The sequence below is a fragment of the Helianthus annuus genome, chromosome 13 (genome assembly GCF_002127325.2).
Source record: "Helianthus annuus cultivar XRQ/B chromosome 13, HanXRQr2.0-SUNRISE, whole genome shotgun sequence".
Classification (NCBI taxonomy): domain Eukaryota; kingdom Viridiplantae; phylum Streptophyta; class Magnoliopsida; order Asterales; family Asteraceae; genus Helianthus; species Helianthus annuus.
The window spans coordinates 43,952,834-43,980,228 of record NC_035445.2 but is presented as its reverse complement, the minus strand read 5'-3'; the positions used below and the strand labels follow the sequence as shown (position 1 = coordinate 43,980,228).

The window sequence follows — 27,395 nt, the reverse complement described above, 5'->3', positions numbered from 1 at the left end:
TTCATAATCTTCATTCATAACCCTTGAAGGGTTGACTGTTCTTGTTTTGGCAATACCAATTTCTAAATGATGGTAACTTGGAAAGGAATTTCCTTGATACCATTTAATAGTATTAATAGTAGTAGAACTACCATTATCATTACTATTAGAATCAGGTATACCTTTATGATACGGCATGGAAAATTCAGCCCGAGAAACCTTGAAAGACCCCGTGGCTATTGTTTCCCTACGGTTGAACTTCGTTTTTTGTTAATCTCTTTTTGTTTATAATCCATGCCTATGTTTTGTTGTAGAGATGAGAGTATCGCATAATGTAAACTCCTACAATCCTCTACATACATGACTGATGACTCCCCATTTTCATAAAGAAAATACAATTTTTGTTTGTACCGTTTTCTTTTGGTCGGTTGGGTTACATAGATCAAAACGGGTCATTTTTGTTGCAAGTCAAAAATGACCTGTTGGTCCTGCTAACATGAGCAACTTTTATTGTTACAATTTTTTGTTTTATACAATTACTTTTGGCACTAATGTTATATTTTCAGTTGGTCTCAAACTCAATCTGCTTTTTGTATTAGAAACCCCATGAGCTTTTGTACAATGAGATGCTTGATGTAATGAGGTCGTATTAAAAACAAATAGTAATTAATATAACTAAGTTTCTCGAGCCCGGGAAGCAATCCCGGGTAAAAAATTAGTATATATATATGTATATATATATATAGAAAAAGTATATCGTACATTACGGCTTAACGTACTTCACATACGACAATGTGAGTGATTTGTTCTATAACATGCGTGATTAATGTTTTCAATATGCGTGATTATTGTGTTTCAACATGCGTGATTTTGGATTTTTGAGTTATAATGTACGTGATTTTAAAATGAACGTGCGTAATTACCTGTTGTACGTGATGTACGTTAAGCCGTAATGAACGTTAACCTTCCTATATATATATATATATAAATATATAGGGTGGGGTTATAGAGTGAACAATAGTGTATTTGCGAACTGAGTGAACAATCCTAGCCATTGATCTACACACGTGTATGGCTAGGATCTCTTCATCAAATCGTAAAATGCACTAGTGTATTTCAACATCAAATCATGGCCATTGATCTACACACGTGTATGGCCAGGATTATTTCACTCAGTTCACAAGCTACACTAGTGTTCACCCTTGAACCTATTCCTATATATATATATAGGGTTAGGATTTAGAGAAAACGGGGGAAAGTGTGAGAATGGTGAGAACGATTATGGATCGTCAGATCAAAACAATCTATGGACTAGATGGCGCAGTGGCGTTTTCGTAAATAACATAAACTTTTTAAAGTAGGCGCGCTTCCATAAGGGCAAAAAGGTAAATGTTCATCTACAAAACACATCAAAGCGTGACCGAAACATATATACTTCCCAGAGAAACCTCCCCAAAAACCAATGTAAAACGTGAAAACCCTGGAAAACGCGAAACAACAAAAACTATGGCGTCGAGAGATCAAACCAGCTCTAGAGGCAATAAACACAGTGAGTTAACTTCGATTTACATTGTGCTAGTTTATGCTGCTTTTGGTGTTCCAATTTCAACAATAAATTTGCAGTTTCTACGAGTGTAGAAGGGGAAGGGTCATCTGCTCCAAAACGCCAAAAACCCAACGAGCAACGAAAGAAGACAATAAGAGGACATGGTACAGATTGTTACTTTTCGTGATGTTGTAAATACACTTTGATACTTTGTTACCAAAACGCCAAAATTTGTATCGTTTGTTTAACAATGTTAAAATGTATGAGAACGAAATTTTACATAGATGTCATTGTCGTATTAGAAAAACATATATCATTTGTGTGTTACTAAATGCCAAAACATGTATCGTTTGATAGCTTTGTTACTAAACGCCAAAACATGTATGGTTTGTGTTATAAACACAATGTATCATCTGTTATTTTCTTATTCAACATCTATCATCTGTGATTGATTTATGAAACGCCATTGAAGGGGTAAGGTCCCAATAACCTCGCTTCGAGTACTTGGGACTATACCACAACCTCATCTTTCTAACCTTCTTTAGATCTTGCGTGGCCGCGCATTGGTCCTACAAAGAAAACTTAGAAGGAAAACAACAAGCAGCACCTGCGCGCCCAAAGGAAACTAACGAATCCTTGCGCCAATCTCCATAACAGATAAGGATAAAAATCCTGATAAACACTCCCGCATAAATAATACCCAGACTTGGATATTATTTACTCCACTGATGCCATACAGTAAGAAGCCACACAGGATTACAGCTGTAATCTTCTGGAAGACTCTATCGTACATCACCAGACGGTTATAACCGTCTAGCCACGTGTCATCATCCCAGGCTCCCTTGAAGTCACGATGATGGCACGGAATTGAAGAGAGATCTTCACTTGCCCACTTTCCACGTGGCAACACCCCAACCGTTGATCAAAGATCGCGATCCGTGTGCTCTCACATTCGTTAAGTGATTAACGGAAGGAAAAGTAACCGCTTACGGGATTAGCACTTTCCGTCAATATTTCAACAACAGGTTTTCCCGCTCAAACTTCAGCTATAAACAGAAAGATAATTCAGGTATAATCTTCAAGTTACATTCACTTCACTTATACTTCTTCTTCTTCTTCTTCTTCTTCATAAACCTGTACTTATTCTCACGCTGGAGGGTGGTCATGGAGAGAACCCCCATTCTCCACGTGGCGAGTCTAACGGATCTGAAAGGGTTTTGCAACCCGAGATATCCAGATCGACAGAATCTTGGGCAACGAAGGAAGCAACAAAAGTCATCTGGAAGAAAATGGCTCTTTGGTACAAATAGAAGTTCATAACCATCCAGATCTACTCTTGGAGAAAACTCCAGAGCACTGGTTCGCCAGGTTCTAGATCGTCATAAACCAAATTTTTGCACAAAACGCCAGATCCGAGTTGTTAAACAACAGACCTGATACTCAAGAAGTAATTAAGAAAAAATTCGGCACTACAGTGTTGGACCCCCAGTTAGCCTGTTAGTGGGACATCCAATCCAGTAGTCACAAAGAGATGGTACGAAAAACAGAAGATACCAATCACCAGAAAACCAAACCAAAGCAGATAAATATGGTACAAGGAGGTCCCTCATGAAGGCCGAACAAACGAATCCATAATCAGCATTGGAGAGAGCAACAAGTTATATTCCCTGTCATCCCCGAAGGTCCTCAGGAAGAACGTCCAGTAATTATCACCGGTATCTTCGGCCACTACAGAACCGAATACATGTTCATAGATCCAGGAAGTTCGATGGATATAATCTATGAACAATGTTTCAAACAACTTGATCCAGAAGATAAAGCACGCTTAGAACCAGTTGATTTCCCTCTCACTGGTTTCTGCAACGAAGCTGTTTTTCCGCTGGGACAAATCGCTTTTCCTGTGACTCTCTCAGATGGCGAACATTCGCGCACTGTCACAGTAAATTTCATGGTTATGCCAGCAACATCGCGCCATAATGTACTGCTGGGAAGACGATCGCAGAGAGAATTCAGCATGATTACCTCCATACCGCACGCCGCTTGGGGCTTTCCGACGAAAACCAGGGTAGCAATTCTGTATTCCAGCAAGGAAGTCATGTACATAGACGATGAGCCACTAGCAAAGGTTTCCAAACCTTCAACACCAAACGAGCCAGAAAAACGGGTTCTCAATGAGGAGTATCCAGAGCAAACCATCTTACTAGGGCACGCCATTTCACCGACAATACGGATATAGTTGAAGGAATTACTTTCAAACAATAGAGACATCTTCGCTTGGTCCCCAGCAGACATGACTGGAGTTCCACGAGATATAGCGCAACACTGTCTGAAAGCCCGACCTTCAGCAGAGCCCGTCATGCAAGGAAGGCGCAGTCTCAGCGCAGAAAAAGCAGAAGCAATGAACAAGCAAGTAACAGAGTTACTTAATGCTGGGATCCTGCGCGAAGTACAATACCAAACCTGGGTCTCCAACCCATTAATGCTACAAAAACACAATGGCGGGTGGCGCATGTGTGTCGACTTCAATGACCTTAACAAAGCATGCCCGAAAGATTATTATGCACTCCCGGAAATAGACAAAAAAGTCGACTCTCTAGCATCCTTCCGCTGGAAGTGTTTTCTAGACTGTTATAAAGGCTACCATCAACTACAGACGAAAGAGGAAGATGAAGACAAAACAGCCTTCTGCACCGATAAAGGCATCTTTTGCTATACAAAAATGCCTTTCGGTCTGCGCAACGCCGGGGCTACCTACCAGCGCTTGATGGATAGAGTTTTCGGAGAAGACATTGGGAAAACATTGGAAGTTTACATGGATGACCTCGTTATCATGAGCCAAGAAGAAGAGACCATGCTCACGAACATTCAGCGTGCATTTGATTCTTTGCGCAGTGTCAATTTAAAACTAAACCCAACAAAATGTTCCTTCGGAATGGAGGAAGGCAAGTTTTTAGGGTTCATACTTACCAGAGACAGTTTTAAAGTCAACCCGGAGAAGGTAAAAGCCATTCAGCTAATGTCGTCGCCAGCAACAGTTAAAGAAATGCAGCGTCTCGCCGGACGATTATCGGCACTGAACAGATTCCTAGCAAATCACGCTGCAAAGTCTTATCCGTTTATTAGCACGTTGCGCAATTGTGCCAAGCAGAGCCATTTTCAATGGACACAAGAAGCGGAAAAGGCCTTCAAACAAATGAAGGAATGTCTGATCCAATTACCAACTTTGACAGCACCGCGAGAAGAAGAACCGCGAATCTTATATCTATCCGCAGCAGAGGTAGCGGTTGGCGCAGTGTTAATGGTAGAAAGAGAGGGCGTTCAAACTCCAATATACTAAATTAGTAAGATGTTAACTGGCCCAGAGACACGCTACTCTATGATAGAAAAGCTCATCCTCGCACTGGTACACGTGTCACGAAGACTACGCTGGTATTTCTCTGGCCATGTTATTACAGTACTTACTAATTATCATCTAGGCCAAATTCTGTCTAAACCCGATGTCGCGGGGCGATTGGCCAAATGGGCCATCGAGCTGGGAGGATACAATATCCTATATAAACCTTGACCGGCAATCAAAGGGCAAGTATTAGCAGACTTCGCCACAGAAGTTCCCATAGACAAAGTACAGGAATGTGAGGCAATCTAAAACCCTATTCCAGTCTTCGACGATAGGGTTTGGACACTACACACAGACGGAGCTTCTATTGATGATGGTGCAGGCGCAGGCCTTCGAATGGTTAGCCAAGATGATCACGAGCTCACATACGCAATACGCTTAGATTTCAAGAGTCCAAACAACGAGGTAGAATACGAAGCATTTCTTGCGGGCCTCTTTTTGGCACTTAAAATGGGAGCAAAAAATCTCGAAGCTCACGTCGATTCAAAGTGTAACACCCGTTTAATTTACTTGAATATAATAATGATTCAAAACATCTTAAGTAAAAACATACTTAAATAACATAGATTCCTTACAAGAAATTCATAAGTAGCAAGAGTTTAGTTAACTTAGTACTATGTTAAACAATTCGAAAGCTAATTGTTAATTGTTTACATTCCCAAAATATAGTCCATTAAGAGTAAAACTAAAGCAGAAGCTTGTAGGTAGTGTTCGGTTCTTCAAAAGCTAGCTCGATTATCTCCCGGTTAAATCCAACATCACCTAAGGTTAAAAACCACAACAAACATTAGTTTTATTGAAGCTAGAATGAATATAATCAAGTTCCAAAGGTCAAACATTCAAGAAAATAAAAAAAATCGGTTCATGAGGTGTCGCGTGACGCGTAGGGTCTTGGCGTCGCGCGACGCCCTGTTTTTCACAGATTCTTCGTTGCTGCTGGTGCTGTGCATTCCCAGTTCCACATGATTTCCATTCTAACTTAAAATTGCCATAACTTGTGATTCGTAAGTCCGTTTTTAGTGATTCTTTTTCCTACACGACCATATTTGAATTACCGACGTGTCTACCATAATTATTTTCCCCATAATTTGGTTTACGGATTCAGTCACTAAAAGCTCTATATGGATATTCGACCCACTATATTACCCAACTTTGCTACCGTATACTAGCAACTTTAAGGCGTTTTTCACCCATCGTCCGGGGCTTAACACCACTCGCATTTACTTACCAATTCCATGGCTTATTACCCTTGTGCTTGATGTCACTTTTGCTAAGTAGTTAGACACCAAGGCTACAATTTATACCATTATTCAACCCGTTTGACTATCTAGTGAAACCATCACTTTATTAACATGTCAACCCCCTTCGCAATTCCTTATTTTGACCCATTTGATGTTCAAGTGAACTACGCCACTTTAGAATGCATCAAACGTATCCTTCAAACTTCAATTCTATCTATTCTTTAAACTCAAACAAATATGCACAATTTAACGAGACTAAAGTCACGTACTTGCATAATTCATCAACATTGGTATCTAACCATAATTACCCATCGCCGGGCTTGTCAATCTTAGCGTATCACATCCATTCCTTGGATTACGTTTTTATAACTCAATCATAATGAGTGACGTTTTAGTCACTTCAACACTTACAAATTCAACCATTGTTTGACCCGTTTGGTTGTTTAATGGCAACCACCATTTTACAACATACCAAACTTGTTCTAACCAACATTTAACCCATTTACTCATCTAGTGTTTTTCGTCACTTCAACTAGACATCCAAATTCATACACTATTCTAAATTTAAGTCTACTAGTAAAAATACATAACAAACATAACGTAACGAAACCGTGGTTACGTACCTTCCAAGCGCCCCCTTCAAACGCGTATCACCATTAGCTTGTCCGTTTGACGTTCCGATTTCCTTGCCTATAGAGTTCAACCATACGTATTTAGAACTCTCTTATAGTATCTAACGCATAATTTACCACACTAATCAAATATGCGTTTTTAGTCCAAATTCTCTACATTTATCTTCTCTTAGGCATTATATCAAACACCTAATAAGCATGATTTCATACAATTCAAAAATCAAGTTCTTGACTAACTATCTAACCAAGATTTAAACATCATTTCACATGTTCATGACAAATTTTCATATCAACAAATCTGGATTTGCTTCATAGAGCTCAAATACACTAAGTTAACAAAGACAATCCTAGTGTTCAACATAATTCTACAAAACCCACTTATCACCTTCAATGGTGATTATGAATTTCACAAGAAATAGGCGAAATTTCAACAAGTAGTTGACTAGGGTTCATCCCTAGACACTATTTCATTTCAAACAACTAACATGCAACATAAATTCTGAATTTCATGAATTCGCTCAGAAATTTAGATGAAGGTTTTCCATGGAAATTACATACCTTATGATCCTCTTTCGGAGGAGATCATTATTCTATGCTTGGATTGCGATTTGGAATGGAATTTGGCCTTCAATTTAGTCAATTCTTGATAACTAGGGTTTGAGCTTGGGGAGCCTCTCCTGGCTCTGTGTTTGTGCACGACCAGAACACACCAAGTGTGTGTTTTGGTGTGTTAATTATTTTTTTTTTTTATTAAAACTAATTAGCACATGTTCCACTTTGGTCCCTTATCTTTACTTGAGTTACCCTAAGGGTTTTTTTTTTATCCAAGTTCCTTTGTAACAACTACACTTATGACTAACTAGGTTATTTATTCCTGGTTAGTTTGTTTTTGTTTACTTTATACTTTATAATTTTAAATATAAAGTTTTATATTTTCGGGGTGTTACAAGTCTACCCCCCTTAAAGAGGTTTCGTCCTCGAAACCTTCGTTAAGAAGTTCTTTGGTTTGGACCGAACTAACTTAGTTTTGTTTTTCAGACCTTATTTCTTTTAGTCAAAAGTTATCATTTACCTCAACACATGCATTTTCCACATGTAAGTCCTCATGGACTTTAACTTGTGTCTTGTGTTTTTTTTTTAATCTTATCGCCTATTTGTCCCAATCGTCAATTGGTTACTCAATAGTATGAGTTTGCCCACATGTCTACTTTATACTAACTCTATATTGACAAGGGTTTTGTATAAATCCCAACACTAATTTGACTCCATACGGACCCATCGGCTAGACTGATTAGTCACCATCACTTCATGCCCCATAGATTTCGGGTCTATCCCTCTTTGCCATATTCGAACTCAGGTAAGTTTACGATCTTCAATCCCATAACTCATGCTACAAAATGACTATATTCTGTATCACTTATCTTAACCGTGATCGTATCACGTAGTGTTTAAGTTTAGATAATCTTTTTGTTATCAATATCTTCTTTCTAATGTATCGTCTTACACCCATCGGTGTTAAGACCTATGTCTTTTATTATTAACTGTTTTCTAATTTTTCTCATAACACTCTTTTTCGTTAAACGTTGTTCCTTACTAAAACTGAATTTCTGTTTAACGTTTATCTCTTTTAACTTATGTCAATTACCCATATCCGGGAATTGACGACAAGAGTTTATTCTTATCCGCTATTATATTACGCGGGGAGTCGTATCCAGTCCTCTTACTATATCCCGAGTGACCCGAAGGTTCTTTTGCTTAGCCTCGTAGGTTATTTCTTTAGGCTTTCATCCCTTTTTGGTTCATTTCTTTCTATTGTTGACGCTAGATTTATTTAGTCCTTTAAACATTTACTTTGTTTATAATTCCAAAGGTTATGACGATCCCATAGATCATCTTTACTTGTGAAGCTTTTTTTTTCATATACTTAGAAATACATTCATGGTATCAGGGCATCCCTTTCGAGCCTAAAATTCATTTATCTTCGAATTTTTTTATTGATTCGACCCTAGTCCAAGGCTACGCCCGCTTTCTTTCGGATCATCCTTCCGACTCTATGGCTTCTTATGTCACTTTCATGTCGATTTATTTCACTCATACCGTTATTTGATTTACGCCCCTATTCCTTTCAACCCGTTACCCAGGCTCTTTATCTTAATGTTTTTAACACTCCGATTTTATTGGTTTGCATTTTCCTTTCCATACTCTTTTACGACCTATCACACAGATTCAGTAATATTTCGCAATTCCATTATTCGTTTTGCGATTACTTGAAATATTAGGTATTATACTTTATTCTGCCCGTCCGGCATTGCAATAGTTGAATATAACTATCGAAATTTATGTTTTGCGAAATTTCATTGTCTTTTAGTCATAGCTCTTAGTCCGAGTCTTTTGACTTTTAATATGCGTCACCGTCTCTTGGTTTACGCATATATTCGTAGTCCTACCCATCTATCGGTTATTTTACCGAAGTCATCATTAGAGTCATCATTCCGACATGCATTAAGATTTCGTTTTGATTTATTCGGTGGTATTAGCGTAACCCGTCGCCTTTATTTCACCAATTCCTTAATTCTTCCATATATTTTGTTTGACTTGTTCTGATGAACTTTATTACTTATAATAGTCAAACTTTATCCTTGTGCCTTAACATTCTTGTTTGTTAGTTTATAATTTTAATTACCTTGATTCTTATCCCTTCCCTTGGGCTCGTTACCTTAATGTAATACGCTCCCGTTATCCGGCTTCCGTTTACCTTTATTATCACACACTTTACTTATTTGATCCGAACAACGCCTTTCTTTTGTTAGCGACCCTTAGGTCTATTTCTTTTGCTAATGTCCCGAAGGCCCATTTCTCAAGTCTTATTTGGTAAAACTACTGCTATTGTTATTCGACTTTTGGGGTTTACCCATCCTTATTCTAATACTTTCATAACGTTTATTTTACTAATCTTTTATATAATCACATCCATCGTTGTGATCATCCTTCCTCATAAGGGTTTGACTAATAATGTGTTATTTGGATGGTTACCCATACCCAAGTTTCCATATTTGCATTTACTGATACTTTGTTATTCATAGTAGCGAATAACACGTATCATCCATTTGGTTTCTTTCTCGAGGATATGTTTGGTCCGAGTCGTAATTTCTCATCTTTAACCTTAATCCTATTGTAACTATAACAAAATCAATTCGTTTCGTTTTATTATTCCATATCATTGTATGAAATTTATCCACATCGTTTATTTATATAACAAAGTTTCTGCATATTTTATTTGGTTTGGCCAAGTCTATAACCTTGTCCTTGTCGTCTATTTTTATTGCAAATTTCCGGGTTCGGGTGTTATTACACTCCTTCCCAATACGTCAGTTATTCACTTTATTAAGTTCCCGGGTTTGAGTGCACGCGCACTCCTTCCCACGACTATATTGACCGTGATTACTTTTGTCTTGGTTTCACATGCTTACCATTGTTTACTTTCTTATGCATATACATTTCTTTCACATAATTCGCCCGTTTCACTACTCATGTATGCCCCTATGCAACTATTGTTCACACTAGTATTGAATAAAATTTATAGTGAAATTAAATTTTTAATAAGTATACCTGGAACAACATCAGATTCAGCTTTAGCCTCCGCGGCTATCGTGTGGGAAGACCCTGTCTTCTCTTTCGTGGTATCAGGCTTTAATTTCTTTACGGGTCTTGGGTCCATATCCGACTCACTCCCGTCATCTTTTTCTTGTGAGAGACTATCTTTTAATTCAGTTATCATATCCTCTACTGCTAGCATTATTGTGGTTTGTAGTCTCTCGGCGAACTGCGGTAGACTGGCTTCTATTGCCTTTCCGACTTCCTCAGAAATTTTAGCTTCCATCTCTTCAGTTAATTGAGATGCTAATTCGCTCTCGGTTACACCAGACATTTCTTTTATCTGTTCGGTGACCTTCGGCACAGTATCATTATCGTTGCCTTCATCAGTCATCTTGAATCTGAATGTTTATATTAATTGTTAAACATTTCATTTTGTATCATTTGCATCTTTCGCTTTGGTTTAGCCAAGTTCACTACTTGCTTTAACCGTTCACTTTTGGTGCACTTTCCGGGTTTGAGTGAGTTAACACATTTTTCCCATGCACATTAATTCACATCTCATTTCTTACATAAGATAAAATCTACTAAAACAATAAATTAATTCTTACCGGACGATTGATCAAGCTTGAACCGAACACTTTGTTGACAACCTTAAGCTCTGATTACCAACTTGTAACACCCGTTTAATTTACTTGAATAAAATAATGATTCAAAACATCTTAAGTAAAAACATACTTAAATAACATAGATTCCTTACAAGAAATTCATAAGTAGCAAGAGTTTAGTTAACTTAGTACTAAGTTAAAACATTCGAAAGCTAATTGTTAATTGTTTACATTCCCAAAACATAGTCCATTAAGAGTAAAACTAAAGCGGAAGCTTGTAGGTAGTGTTCGGTTCTTCAAAAGCTAGCTCGATTATCTCCCGGTTAAATCCAACATCACCTAAGGTTAAAAACCACAACAAATATTAGTTTTATTGAAGCTAGAATGAGTATAATCAAGTTCCAAAGGTCAAACATTCAAGAAAATAAAAAAAATTTGGTTCATGAGGCGTCGCGTGACGCGTAGGGTCTTGGCGTCGCGCGACGCCCTGTTTTTCACAGACTCTTCGTTGCTGCTGGTGCTGTGCATTCCCAGTTCCACATGATTTCCATTCTAACTTAAAATTGCCATAACTTGTGATTCGTAAGTCCGTTTTTAGTGATTCTTTTTCCTACACGGCCATATTTGAATTACCGACGTGTCTACCATAATTATTTTCCCCATAATTTGGTTTACGGATTCAGTCACTAAAAGCTCTATATGGATATTCGACCCACTATATTACCCAACTTTGCTACCGTATACTAGCAACTTTAAGGCGTTTTTCACCCATCGTCCGGGGCTTAACACCACTCGCATTTACTTACCAATTCCATGGCTTATTACCCTTGTGCTTGATGTCACTTTTGCTAAGTAGTTAGACACCAAGGCTACAATTTATACCATTATTCAACCCGTTTGACTATCTAGTGAAACCATCACTTTATTAACATGTCAACCCCCTTCGCAATTCCTTATTTTGACCCATTTGATGTTCAAGTGAACTACGCCACTTTAGAATGCATCAAACGTATCCTTCAAACTTCAATTCTATCTATTCTTTAAACTCAAACAAATATGCACAATTTAACAAGACTAAAGTCACGTACTTGCATAATTCATCAACATTGGTATCTAACCATAATTACCCATCCCCGGGCTTGTCAATCTTAGCGTGTCACATCCATTCCTTGGATTACGTTTTTATAACTCAATCATAGTGAGTGATGTTTTAGTCACTTCAACACTTACAAATTCAACCATTATTTGACCCGTTTGGTTGTTTAATGGGAACCACCATTTTACAACATACCAAACTTGTTCTAACCAACATTTAACCCATTTACTCATCTAGTGTTTTTCGTCACTTCGACTAGACATCCAAATTCATACACTATTCTAAATTTAAGTCTACTAGTAAAAATACATAACAAACATAACGTAACGAAACCGTGGTTACGTACCTTCCAAGCGCCCCCTTCAAACGCGTATCGCCATTAGCTTGTCCGCTTGACGTTCCGATTTCCTTGCCTATAGAGTTCAACCATAGGTGTTTAGAACTCTCTTATAGTATATAACGCATAATTTACCACACTAATCAAATATGCGTTTTTAGTCCAAATTCTCTACATTTATCTTCTCTTAGGCATTATATCAAACACCTAATGAGCATGATTTCATACAATTCAAAAATCAAGTTCTTGACTAACTATCTAACCAAGATTTAGACATCATTTCACATGTTCATGCAAATTTTCATATCAACAAATCTGGATTTGCTTCATAGAGCTCAAATACACTAAGTTAACAAAGACAATCCTAGTGTTCAACATAATTCTAAAAAACCCACTTATCACCTTCAATGGTGATTATGAATTTCACAAGAAATAGGCGAAATTTCAACAAGTAGTTGACTAGGGTTCATCCCTAGACACTATTTCATTTCAAACAACATGCAACATAAATTCTGAATTTCATGAATTCGCTCAGAAATTTAGATGAAGGTTTTCCATGGAAATTACATACCTTATGATCCTCTTTCAGAGGAGATCATTATTCTATGCTTGGATTGCGATTTGGAACGGAATTTGGCCTTCAATTTAGTCAATTCTTGATAACTAGGGTTTGAGCTTGGGGAGCCTCTCCTGGCTCTGTGTTTGTGCACGACCAGAACACACCAAGTGTGTGCTTTGGTGTGTTAATTATTATATTTTTTTTTATTAAAACTAATTAGCACATGTTCCACTTTGGTCCCTTATCTTTACTTGAGTTACCCTAAGGGTTTTTTTTATCCAAGTTCCTTTGTAACAACTACACTTATGACTAACTAGTTTATTTATTCCTGGTTAGTTTGTTTTTTGTTTACTTTATACTTTATAATTTTAAATATAAAGTTTTATATTTTCGGGGTGTTACACAAAGCTAGTGGCCGAGCAAGTTAATGGTCAATACGATGCAAAGGGCGAAGCCATGGCCTTATATCTGGAGCAAGCACAAATGCTTATCAGCTAGTTCCAAACATTCAAGATAATTCACATAAACAGAAGTGAAAATAAGCATGCGGACGCACTGAGCAAACTGGTCGCCACCAGTTTCAAACATCTAGCAAAGGAAGTACGCATCGAGGTATTATCCAATCCATCCGTTCCTCTAAAACAAGTAAACATCATCGAGGTCGGCAACCCATCCTGAATGTCCCCGATCATCATGTACTTGCTGCATGGCAAACTTCCAGAGGGAAAAGCGGAAGCTACGAAGATACAGAACAAAGCGCTGAACTACGAAATGGCAGACGGTATCTTATACTGGAAATCATTTATGGGTCCGCTTCTACGCTGTGTCGATAAAACAGATGCGCAATACTTAGTCAGAGAAATCCATGAAGGATTATGCGGGATACACGCTGGGCCGCGCATGGTATAGTAGCGAAGATAGTGAATGCAGGCTATTATTGGCCAGGGATGCATGTGGACGCAGGGGAATTATTGCGCAAATGCGCAGCATGACAGCGTCACGCGCCAAAAACTCTACGTCCAAAAAATCCTCTAGTTCCAGTCACCTCGTCCTGGCCTTTCCAACAATGGGGTATCGACCTCGTCGGTCCATTCCCCGACGCGCCTGGTGCAGTTAAATTCATCGTTGTCGCAGTTGACTACTTCACCAAGTGGGTAGAGGCTAAGGCATTAGCCTCAACCACAACAATGGTAATCCGCAAATTTATATGGGAACATATTATCTGCCGATTCGGGTTGCAATTGCGCATCATTTCTGACAACGACACAAACTTTGCCTCGGAAGACCTCCATAAGTGGTTTAAAGAAATGAAGATCGAGCACAGCTTTGCCTCTGTGGCACACCCACAGGCAAATGGGCAGGTCAAAAGTGTAAAAAAACAAATAGTTGATGGCATCAAGGCGAGATTGGGGACGCCGCGCAGAGGATGTGTAGATGAGCTCCCTAGCATCTTATGGGCTCATCGCACCATGCCAAAGACCAGTACGGGAGAAACCCCATTTAGCCTTGTATACGGTTCAGAGGCAGTAATCCCAGTAGAAATCGACCTTCCGTCACCGTGCATGCTTGCCATGGAGAAGCAAGACAACGAAAAAGAACGAAGAATGGATTTAGACCTTCTCGAGGAAAGGCGCGAGAATGCCGCCATCGCAGAAGCAAGATATAAATCCAAACTTGAAAAGTACTACAACGCGCGCGTACGCGTGTGTACCTTCGTTCCAGGAGACTTCGTCTTACGCGACAACGAAGCGTCCAACGCGGAAAAACCAGGCAAATTAGCGCCTAAATGGGAAGGACCGTACATTATCAACGAAGTCCTGGGAAAAGGGGCGTACACCTTAAAAAGACTCGACGGAACAAGCGTTCCCCCGCACCTGGAACGCGCAGCAGCTGCGCAGGTGCTACATATGATCAAACCAGGCTATTCGCCACAAAGGCCAGACTTATACAGGCAATGTATTTATTGTAATTATTTTACTTTGTATTTATCGGCCCCGCGCCTTATTAATACAAATATTATCCTTGCACATTTTACTGTTTATTACAAATTGCATGTAATTCCTTTTGGTATGCGCGAAAACAATATGGTGAAACATTGAAAACCTCATAAATGGTCTAACGGGCGCAAGCCCCGTGCACAGCCCAGACCTACATGAGCTCAATACCATTCTCATTTGCTTTACCTAAACAAAGTAATTATACACATTTAACATATTGTAATTCAAACACAAACTAATATGCCACAAGAAACAAACACAAATCGTGTATGCATAACATTGCATCAAAAAAAGAAAGTTACTAGTGCAGCAAAGCACTTTAACAACATTTACAAAGCACAACAGTGTATCAAAATATTAGTTACAAATCAAGCAAGCTACACACCAGGAAACATATCTAACACACCAAACGGAGTATGAAGAACTTCACCATACTCAGAAAGAGGGCGAGGATCGACGATCCAAGGGTTAACACCTTCCCCATCATCTTCAGCGGCTACAACTATGTTCCCACCAGTCGGAGCCTCGGCCAGAGGAGCAGCACAAGAACCACGGCGGCGCCGTTGGTACACAATGGGGCACCGGCCTCTCCAGTCAGCCGGAAATGCTTGACTGACGGCATGTGCTGACAACCTAGTAACCCCCCCGTTATTATCGTCTGCAAGACAGGAGAGGGTTTGATTCCTTGAGGAATCAGGGAGAATTACACCATGAATACATCCATCTCTGACGGTAGGGTCAATCAACGTGCCGGAAAGAAGAAGCAGACCGTCAACGGCATCAAAGGTTTTCAGAATTTCGGAAATTCTTCGGTGTCGAGGCTGTCGCTTAGTCCTCATCTTTCCCCAAATTGGAAAAAAAACTTCACACCCAATATGAATATATAAACCAAGAATGGTTAGCGTCAGCATTGAAAGAAGAGTTGTGATGATTAAGTGTCAAATCGATTTCCTTAGAAACGGCGCTGCCACTGCAAACGTCACATCACATTAAAAACTCTCTGACAGAGTCCACACACATTCCCAGAGCTACAGTTCAGTTAGAAGACGAAGAGGCAATACAAATAATATTTTTACGATGACGTAAGCAACTGTCAGCCCATAATTAAAAAAGCTCCTCGCTCAAGAGAACAGTTCAGAATAAAGAAAGATGCAAATATCTTTCCTCACAAGATTTCCATCTTTCCAAAATCAAGATGTTCAAAACCAAATGAGCAAAAAGTATCTTCTCTCAAAAGATTCTCTACTTTCACGCCAAAAACTCTACAGAAGAAACACTTCTCTCTCATAGTCCAGTGCTCCACTTATTTGCATAAGAGCAACACTAGACTGGGGGGACTTGAAGGGGTAAGGTCCCAAAAACCTCGCTTCGAGTACTTGGGACCATACCACAACCTCATCTTTCTAACCTTCTTTAGATCTTGCACGACCGCGCGCTGGTCCTACAAAGAAACTTAGAAGGAAAACAACAAGCAGCACCAGCGCGCCTAAAGGAAACTAACGAATCCTTGCGCTAATCTCCATAACAGATAAGGATGAAAATCCTGATAAACACTCCCGCATAAATAATACCCAGACTTGGATATTATTTACTCCACTGATGCCATACAGTAAGAAGCCACACAGGATTACAGCTGTAATCTTCTGGAAGACTGTATCGTGCATCACTAGACGGTTATAACCGTCTAGCCACATGTCATCATCCCAGGCTCCCTTGAAGTCACGATGATGGCACGGAATTGAAGAGAGATCTTCACTTGCCCACTTTCCACGTGGCAATACCACAGCCGTTGATCAAAGATCGCGATCCGGGTGCTCTCACATTCGTTAAGTGGTTAACGGAGGGAAAAATAACCGCTTACGGGATTAGCACTTTCCGTCAATATTTCAACAACAGGTTTTCCCGCTCAAACTTCGGCTATAAATAGAAGGATAATTCAGGTATAATCTTCAAGTTACATTCACTTCACTTATACTTCTTCTTCATAAACCTGTACTTATTCTCACGCCGGAGGGTGGTCACGGAGAGAACCCCCATTCTCCCAGTGGCGAGTCTAACGGTGGTTGTTTTGCAGTTACTGTGAAGAGAAGAAGATCTGTCACCCACGAACCGAACGAAGAGAAACCAACCCTTTAATGCAGAATCAGACCCCCATGGTTTAGTTGATTCCAGTCAATTAACCAGTGTTTCTTCAGCCATACATGTATCAATTATGTTATTAAACACCATAAAATAAAACGCCATGAAATCATTTTTTATAGGTGAAAATAGGTTGAGATTGAGAATAAATGTCCACACCGGTAAGGCCCAGAACGCCAATAAGAGGAAGGCAATAAGTCAGAATGTTGAGGTTGAGAAAGAACCATTTCACGAGTTTAGTGGGGCTAGGGTTTTGTCAAGAGTAAAACCAACAAACTTGACTGGATAGTTTATGAATCTAAACCAAAATCAAAGACAGGCAGTACAGCAAATAGGGTTTGGTGCTACACTAAAGTTGAAAATAGACACTGTACCGACAATGCTTGGGTACTGGTTGGTTGAAAATTACAATGAAAAGACAAACACGCTAAATGTTGGCAACCATACCGTACATATGAATGAAGAATTGATAAACTCTTTAACGGGTATACCGAATGGAAGGGTGCCCGTGAACATGAAAAAAAGACCAATAACTAAAGACCAGGTGGTGGCTGAGTTGAAAGCACAGTTCGAAGGGATTAACTGGGTTAACAGACCAAGTGTGAAGCTCTACTTTGAGAACATTTTACCTGTGATGCATGACTTCGGGAGAGACTTCTGCCTAAATTTCCTTGTAGCATTCTTCACTATAATGGGGCATGCAAGTGATAATGCAGTCATCAACAAACAGTTCTTGCACAACGTTAAACCAGACGTTCAAATAAACCAAATGAACTGGTGTGGTTATATCATCCAATTCTTGCAACACGCCAAAACCGCATGGTCTCCAACAAAGCATTACACAGGGCCGTTGATCATACTTGCGGTAAGAATAAAATTTCCCTATATAACATATATCATTTGTATGTCATTAAAACACCAAAAATATCTGTCATTTGAAAATCTATTTTGTTATAGCTTGCCTTGGTGAACGATGCTTGCAATAGAAAAAAATGGGACCGAAAAGAAGGATACCCAATTGATTGGGTTACAACATATACTCTTGACTTGTTTGAGGGTGCAATGGCAAAATGCCTTGTTGGAAATGAAGTAAAAAGGAAAACAGTTAAAAAGGCTAAGGAAGGCACACCCAAAAAAACAAAAAAAAAATGCAGGTTATTGTTGATGAAGAAGCTGATGGTGATGATGTTGAGAATGAAGATAAAGATGATGTTGACAATGTTGATGACCATGCTGATAAGGATGATGATGAGTTTAATGATGATGATGGTTTTGATGATGATGATGATGATCATTATGATTATGCTGGGCTCCACCCTGATGTGTAAAACGCCATGCACATCAATGATAAGAATGAGAATGAGAATGAGAATGAGAATGAATATAATGAGGATGAAGAGGCTTCACTTCAAAGGATGGTGAATGAGGATAGAGAAAGCAGGGAAATGATGTTTGAAGTTTCTACATTAGGGAACCATGCTCTTGTCAAAGGAGTAACACCGTATGACAACATTTTTGCTGATGAAGAAGAACAAAACAATGAAATTGAATAGGTATGTTGTTCTAATAATAAATTTAATAAAAACCACAAAACGCCATGATTAATAAAATCCTTTTTTTAATTTAACAGGAAATGGATGATAAATTGGATGGGGCATACAAAGACTTAGAAGACTGTTACAATAAAATGAGCACATTGTTAAAACAGTCAAAGACTGAATACCCAAACAGCCTCCTGGTACACATTAAATACTCACAATGTCTGACATTGTTGAAGAACATCTCAAAATTTGTTCATGAAAATGCCAAGGAAGTTCCAGCTGAAAGAGAACAAGGTAAATATGAAACTGAGGTTGAAAATGAGGTGGTACTAGGAGGTGAAAATGAAGAAGAAGGGGAGAAGGAGATGGCTGGAATAGAAAACACCATTGAAGTGGAAACAGTTGATGAAAACGCCAATGAAGTTGAAAATGAAGGAGAAGGAGAAGGAGGAGGTGAAAATGAAGGAGAAGGGGAGAAAGATATGGCTGGAATAGAAAACGCCATTGAAGTGGAAACAGTTGATGAAAACACCAATGAAGTTGAAAATGAAGGATTAGGAGAAGGAGAAGGAAAAGGAGAAGAGGAAGGGGAAGGGGAAGGGGAAGGAGAAGGGGATGGAGAAGGAGAAGGAAAAGGAGAAGGGGAAGGAGAAGGGGATACGAGAGTAGAAAAAGAAAGGGATATGGCCAGAGAACAAAACGCCGAACCCTCAACTGCTACAACAACCCCAATATATAATGATGATGAGGATAGTATATTATCAGATGAAGATATAAACGAAAACGATATTGAGAGATGGACATCAAGACACTTGAATATCACATTTCCGGATACAATGGGGAAAAAATAATTAAAAAGAATATTGCTGAGGTTTTGGAGCTGCCTGGACAAGATCTAAAACAAATGATTGATATAAAAGACGGTCTAGATAATTCAAAGACAGTGGATGAAGCAATTAAAGCAATAAAAAAACCTCTGCAACCTACTAAGGAGACCCTAAAAATGGCTGTATTTGATAAGACACCAAACATCCCCCCCCCCAACAGAAACACAATACAGTCAGGAGTTCATCACTGAACTAGAAAAAACTGAAGGGGAGATTGTAAACAAAAATGTTGACCAACAACGTGCAGTGTTTGATAAAACGCCATATGAGGAGCCACCATCTACAACTGGGAAAAACCTCTTGGAAACTTTTGAAGAGGAAGAGACACCCAATAAACCCCAAAATGAAAACGCCATCAACACATCACCACCAAAAACGCCAAACAGGTCAGATGTGTAGGACAAGGATGATGAGGACAAAACTCCAGACATCACAAAGTTGATGCAAGAAAATACAATTCTATACCCTTCAGAGCTGCCTGGTGATGAAAAAGCTGATAAAGATGATGAAGAAGATGATGAAAATATAAACAAAAAGACTGTGGGTGAAAAGGAGAAGAGAGATAAGAAATTGAGCAGGGCATGTTTGTCACCTTATGTAAGGAGGCAAGTGGTTATACATGAACCAAGGACGAACCATGAAAATAACGTTCCCACATACATCTTCACTGGATGCGGCGAATACGAGTATGTACACTTCACTAAAAATATAACGCCAAACTTTCCATTGATCACGTTTAGTTGAATATGCATGTAAAAATGCCCAAAACGCCATGTATTATGATAGAATGAGTTTGTATAATTAAAACGCCAAATGATGTTTTTTTAGTACTGAGGTGTTCATGATGGGAGAAAAGTTTCTCATGAGGGTGATCTGTGAGAGCATGAAACCAGGATTTCATGCACACGTCACAATTATACTATGTTGGGCACATATCCTGAATTATGACGAAAGATACAAGGCTCCAGAATCACCCTCAAGGTTATTTTGCACAGAATTACTGCTGGTAACTCTTTTGCTAAATTTAATTGATGAAATTATACTAGGACATTGTTTTGTTGTTTAAAATGTGGTACTCAATATTACAGAATACTCCGGCATATGACGAAACGACGAAAGTAAATTTACAATACAAAGAATTCAACAGAAACATGGAAACTGTTCTGAAAAATGCCCGTTTCAAAGGAGATCAGAAAAATAAAACCATCAAAGATTATGAACTGGTCTTCATGCCAATTATATGGGCAAGACATTTCTATGTTGTCTGCTTCAACATAAAACACGAAAGAGTTGATGTATTGGATTAACAGCGGTAATCGGGATGACCTCAGTATTGAAAAAATGTATGCTGGATGGGTGGGAAAGTTGGTAAGTATCTTAAAAACTTTGTATATAGGAACTATGTTGACAAAACGCCAAACAAATATATGCAAAAAAATGTGAAACTGCAGCACGGTGCTTTTGCAAACTACTTACGTCTTAAAAACACCCAAAGTATAAGATCATGACCAAGGCAGAGATTGTCAGACAAAAGATGGATTGGAGGACAACGTCTAACGTGGTCGACTGTGGGGTTTTCGCAATGAGGCATATGGAAACATACGTTGGGCTTTCTTCGGGTCAAGAATAAGTCGAAGATCGAGTCCTTAGAATGGTCATATTGATGTAATTTTGTATTTGATATGTAGTTTGTACAGTAACATTGTATAACTTTTATAAAGCAATAAAACTTTCGCCTTTCAACACTGTAACATTATATAACTTTTATATAGCAATAAAACTTCCACCTTTCAATAAAAAAAATAGAATAGAGGATGGTAACATTCTTGAAGTGAAATTTCATAAATGCGTGAATTATTTATTTACCATAAATCTACATGTCTCTTGTATCACATGAATTACATTTAATTTTCATACTTCTCATTCAATATCTATTACAATAAAGAACTTCTTATTATTATACCACCAAATACTTTTGAGGTTGGCTAAAATTCAATGACTTTTTTTCTTTTTTGTTGATTTCCTTGGTTAACAAAACTATTTTGTTGATTTTCCCTTACAAGAAAATACACGTGGTCAGTTTTATGTTATATTTTATTTGACAAAAAAATATGGATAAAATTAAAAATAAAAATTAAATAATTTACTTGAGTTTTTGGAAACACGTTTAATATCTAATAGTTTTGTAGCCACAATTACTAAGGGGCTGTTTATTTACCTCTTAATGAGGCTCTTAATGGTTCAGACCTTCTACTGGTTCAACACTTAATGGTTCAAACTGTTTGTTTCACGAGCAGATGTCTAAATGGTTCAGACATTTGCCTCTGAATGGTTAAGATTTATAAAGAGTCTGAATGGTTAAGACCTCTAATCTGAATTGGTCAGATATTTGCCTCTGAAAGGTTAAGCATTATACAGGCTCTTAATGATTCAGACCTTTACTGGTTCAGCACTTAATGGTTCAGACCTCTTATTGGTTCAGCACTTAACCATTCAGATATTGCCAAACAACCCCTAAATCAATTAGTTAACAAATTCAAAACAACTCTGTTTAATGACGATGAATTATTTTATTAGATTAAGAAATCTAGCTAGAAGTTAAAGATACATATATATAGGGTTAGGTTCATTTGTGAACAACCCTTTTGATTGTGAACACTTGTGAACTAATTTTAGCCCTTGATTATCAATACACAAGTGTATACACACGTGTAAATCAATTGCCAGAATTTGATAATGAAAATACACTAGTGTATTTTACGGTTTGATGATGTAAATCAATGGTCAGGGTTTATTAACTCAATTCACAAATACACTGGTGTTCACTCTAGAACCCCACCCTATATACATATATATATATAGGAAGGATAAATCGAAAACCCACTTGAGTTGAGAAAACTCAGGAAACCTTTGTAAAAAACCTATGTAAACCCAAGAAACATTTCTAAAAAAGAATAGGAAATGTAATATACATATATTTGAACATTTTTAAAAAAGAAACACAAAAAAACACCGAGTAGTTTTTTTTTTAAAAAAATGTTACAAATTTCAGGTTACTTAATATATATGTCCAAAAAAATGTAACATACAAATTTTCAACATTTTTTTAAAAAAAAACTAGTAAGCGTTTTTTACATTTTTTTTTTCATAAATAGGTCCGTGTCCATTTATATTACATTCCCTACTTTTTTAAGAAAAAAATAAAAATGTTACATAGGGTTTATTTGGGTTTTCTCAACTCACATGAGTTTTCGATTTATCTTTCCCCTATATATATATATATATATATATATATATATATTTAAGGTTTTGCCCTTTTAAACTGGGACAATTAATAGAACTAACATACGTCCCGCATACGGTGTGCACATATAATGTATATATGTGTGAGTAATCGGGGGGCAAAAGTGAAATTGCACTAACTTTAACGTTATTTTACTAATTTCGTTAAAATAACGTTAAAAGTGGCAGACGGTTGATCATGCATCATGTGGTGGCGTTGATAGTCGAAAGACAAAAGGGTACATGCACTAATCGGCCTTTGTCCCGATTGTTGAATGTTATGTGCCTTATGTCTAAGGCTTGATGCAAAACTACTATCGAGCCGGGGGTATCAACGGAAGCAGTCTCTCTATTCCAACAGGATAGAGGTAAGACTGTCTACATCTTACCCTCCTTAGACCCTACCTTACCTTTGCTATTGGTGGAATTTACTGAGTATGACAACAATTAATAGAACTAACAGTTTCACTTGTTTCCCAATCAGAGAGTGGGAGATTAACCCTATTTTTACCAATAAAAAATGGTTTGCGTGGATGTGTTAAATTGTCTTGGAGATAGAGATGAAGATCGCTCGATTGCTAGCAAAATGGCTAATTCTTTCTCATAAACAGAGAAAACTTGTTATCTTGCAGTCAAAGCCTTGCTAATAAAGGTAATGGGGTGTCTATCTTGCATTAACACATCTCCAAGCCCCTTTGCAGAAGCATCCATCTCAATGACAAAGACTTTATTAAGGTAATGTAGAGCTAACACTAGAGGGTTAAAGCTGGTTTAAGAGCTTTAAAGGACTGTTGAACTGTAGGGTTCCAATGATCAAAAGCATCCTTCTTCAATAGCTTAGTCATGGGCTTAGCAATAACACCATAGCCTTTAGTGAACCTTTTATAGTACCCAGACAACCCAAGGAACCCTCTAAGTGGCTTCACATTTGTAGGAATAGGCCAATCTTAAATAACTTGTATTTTACAAGGATCAATGGACACCCCCTCACTAGTGATAACATGGCCTAAGTATTCCACTTTGTGACCACCGAAAGATCACTTAGACTTTTTTTGCTTTCAGAAAGTGCAGCCTCATTAATGATAGAACTTCATGTAAATCTTGTAAATGTTGGGACCAGGTTTTGCTGTAAACTAAGATATCATCAAAAAAAATACCAAAACAAGTCTTCTTAAAACAAATTTGAAAGTTGAGTTCATTAAGGCTTGAAATGTGGCTGGTGCATTTGTTAAACTAAAGGGTAAATGTAACACCCCAAAAACGGGTTTGGTAATTTAGAACTCGGTTAAGATAAAGGAATGGGTAAAGTACCGTTAGTAGTAAAAGTGAACCCATAAACAAAAATAACTAGGAATAAATTAGCCTAGTGGTGTCATGTATATAAGTAACAAGATGGTGAGTTTTAGTCCCATATGTAATCAAAACAAAATTTAAGGGACCAAAACCGTTAAGATGGAAACATGGGTTTTATTTATGAAAGTTTAACACACACAAACACACACTTCGCGTGTGTTCTAGATCGAGCAGGAGCTCCATGAGCTCAAAACCCTAACTTCCATCCATTTCATCAAATTGAAAGGCAAGATGAAGCTTAAATTCATAACCGAGCATGGATTAATGATCACCTTCACAAGGGGATCATAAGGTATGTCTTAAAACCTAGGTTGGTGATTATGTATGAAGTGGGTTATGTTGTAAATCGCAAATTCGTATGAAATTTAGTATGAGTATGTGTTAGAATCATCATATAGAATATGGATTATGCATGGTTTGGGTTAATTTGATGTTTGGAGGTGAAACCCACTTCTTGTGGTGAAGATGGCGACATGGGTGTGTCACCCATGTCCAATCCTTTTTCAAATCTTGTTGTGCTATGTTGCATGTGATGCGTTCTTGTTAGGTAGATTGGATGTGATATGAATTTGTTGATGTTTTTGTGTTAATTGATGAATGAAAGCATGAATTAGGAAGTAAAGCATGAAACACTTGTACATTATGCATAATTTGTGGCATGCACACCAAGTGTTTGATGAAATGCCTAGGTGAGATTAATAGATGAAAATGTATGCAAGTAGTGGATGAACATACATACAATGTGTAAATGATTAAATTGTTAGTAAACTTATACAAGGAACATGTGTAAGATTGAATCCATGTGGAGGTTTTATTGATGTCTTGTTTGGGGAGAAATGTGCACTAGTATCTTTCATTGTTCACTCACATTGTATGGTACACATTATGTGTTTAGTCGGCGGTTTAGTTGAGATTACGAAATGAAATTGGCGTTAATGTATAGCAAGTAAGGATGGTAAAATCATGTTGGTTGTGTACCCCAAATATGGCCGTCTTTTATGGGATCCCGAAATCTTTAGTATATGTAGTGTTGATATTATGTATGGGTGTGTATGTAATGGATTGATCATGTGGTTGTAAGCATATTACATCATGGATATGAAGTGTATATAATGCCATTGTTATAGCTTAATGTGATGACACGGATATATGAGGTTAAGTCGAAAGTCCATAAGATGGGTCGTTGACTTTTGGAAGTCAACGTGAACCATGCATTTGACATGATCATTTAAGCGTACAATCATGCATACTAACAAGAATGTGATTGTGTGATGTGAAAACATAGGGATCATGTGGAAATGGACTCAAGCAAGAAAGGCAAACGGGTCAAAAGGAGGCAAGGGAACGGACGCAAAAAGGTAAGTGATTTCCGTAATCACTTCTTAGTTGTTTAAGTAATGTAGCGTTTTAACTAATAAAACATGATGTTTAAAGTTAAATGTGGATTAGATTGTATGAAATCGGTGAATTTCGCTAAGTAGACCAGTGGGTCAAATAAGGTCTTATGATTATATTGAAATGTTGCATAAGAAATGGCTACACCGGTACTATAACCGGTTAATGGGTAGAATTGCTTATAAGTACGCAATCCGGGAATCGGAGATGCGGTTTAATAGTCAACAGAATCGGATGTGAGTTTGTTTTAATAGATAAACAACTATGTAAGTGGAAATTTTAGTAACAAAGTTAGGTTCGTAGATTTGAATGAAACGTATGAGTTTAATGAATACCGGGTGTCGGGTGCGTAAACCCAAGTGCGAAACTCCGGATAAGGTAAAAACATTATGGCTATAATGTTTGTGTATGATTCGGGTTAGAACAAATGAGTGGTTTGATGAAAACATGAACGGGTCGAATAAATAGAAAATGACTAATAAGCCGAAAGCGCGTAAGATAGGAATTTCCTTAAATCGGATATGGGATTCCAAGTTCTTATCATAGAATGTGAATTTACAAGCATGTAGGAAGAACCGGGAGGTTAAACGGGTAAACGGTTTAAAAGCTACGCAAGTTTTAGCGTTTTCGGACGACGAAACGAATCTGCAGCAAGAAACACCTCTTAACTTAAGAGGAGTGCAAAAGAAACACATCTTAACTTAAGAGGAGTGCAAAAGAAACACATCTTAACATAAGAGGAGTTCAACAGAACACCTTTTAACTTATGCACAATGCAGAGACCGTCGGCGACGGCCCCTTGTGGCGTCGGCGACGGTACCCCTTCACCCGACGGCCCCTCCTTATCCGATTTTCCTGTTTTGCTTATTTGTTATAGAGTGTTTATTAGATGCAATGAGCATGTACGCAAGCTTAAAATGGAACGAAATAAGTATAGAGGTATTTGTAAGTATAAGTATGGAATTACTTACTTGATTAGTAAAGGGAATCCATAGGCAAACGCGTCTACGAATGTATATATGTGAGTGGGTATGTAGGTAGGTATGTATGTATGCAGGTATGTATACGTGTATGTATGTATGTTCGTAGATATGTACGTGTTGTATACATGGTTTCAATACATTTAAGTATTGACGTTATTAAACGTGTGCCTTGAGAATGAAATGTAAGGCAGGTACATTATTGATGTCTTATCAAGGATTAGACACCCAGATGGAACGATTAAATCTAGAAAGATAACGGATGGAAAGTATACGTGGATAGAACGTAACGAGACTACATGATTATGAACCTTGTTTGTATATGATGTATGCTAATGTTGCGAATGTATATGGTGGGTGCAGGTTGTACGAATCACAGATTATCATCAAGTGGAGAAGCGATCAAGTCAAGAGCAAGGATTGTACGGAAAGTGCGGTCACATAGTTAGGTTATGTATTGCCTTGAAGTCTTAAATTGAGTACGAATGTTACGATTACTTTTTATGAAACGTTTGACAATTTGTAACTTGAACCGTGATGTAAGTAATGCCATTACCAAAGAAATAAATTTTAAGGTTCGTAATTCCGCTGCATCGTTTTAAGTTTAAACGTGTTAGGGTCTTACAGTAAAACCAAAAACTCATAGTGGACCTGATGAGTATGAAAGGCTGTTTTGTGTATATCATCTTCATACATTCTTACCTGGTGGTAGTTTGGCCTCAAATCTAATTTAGAGAATATAGTTGAGCCAGCAAGTTCATCCAATAATTCCACAATTAAAGGAATAGGAAAGAATCCTTTATTATAGCCTTATTAAGCCCGTTGTAATCAT

At 37.9% G+C, this 27,395-nt stretch overlaps 2 long non-coding RNA genes across 2 annotated transcripts; one reads left to right on the top strand and one right to left on the bottom strand.

The window, feature by feature from the left end:
* Positions 1–11,106: 11,106 nt before the first annotated feature.
* On the bottom strand, positions 11,107–13,157 carry LOC110902599. The gene is made up of 3 exons (XR_002571250.2): positions 13,002–13,157; positions 12,440–12,506; positions 11,107–11,336 (listed from the first exon to the last, which is right to left on the bottom strand). It is a non-coding gene; the product is annotated as an uncharacterized LOC110902599 (long non-coding RNA).
* Positions 13,158–24,330: 11,173 nt separating this feature from the next.
* Positions 24,331–27,114, top strand: LOC110902600. Its single transcript, XR_002571251.1, has 3 exons — positions 24,331–24,480; positions 25,474–25,546; positions 26,927–27,114. It is a non-coding gene; the product is annotated as an uncharacterized LOC110902600 (long non-coding RNA).
* The last annotated feature ends 281 nt before the right edge of the window (positions 27,115–27,395 follow it).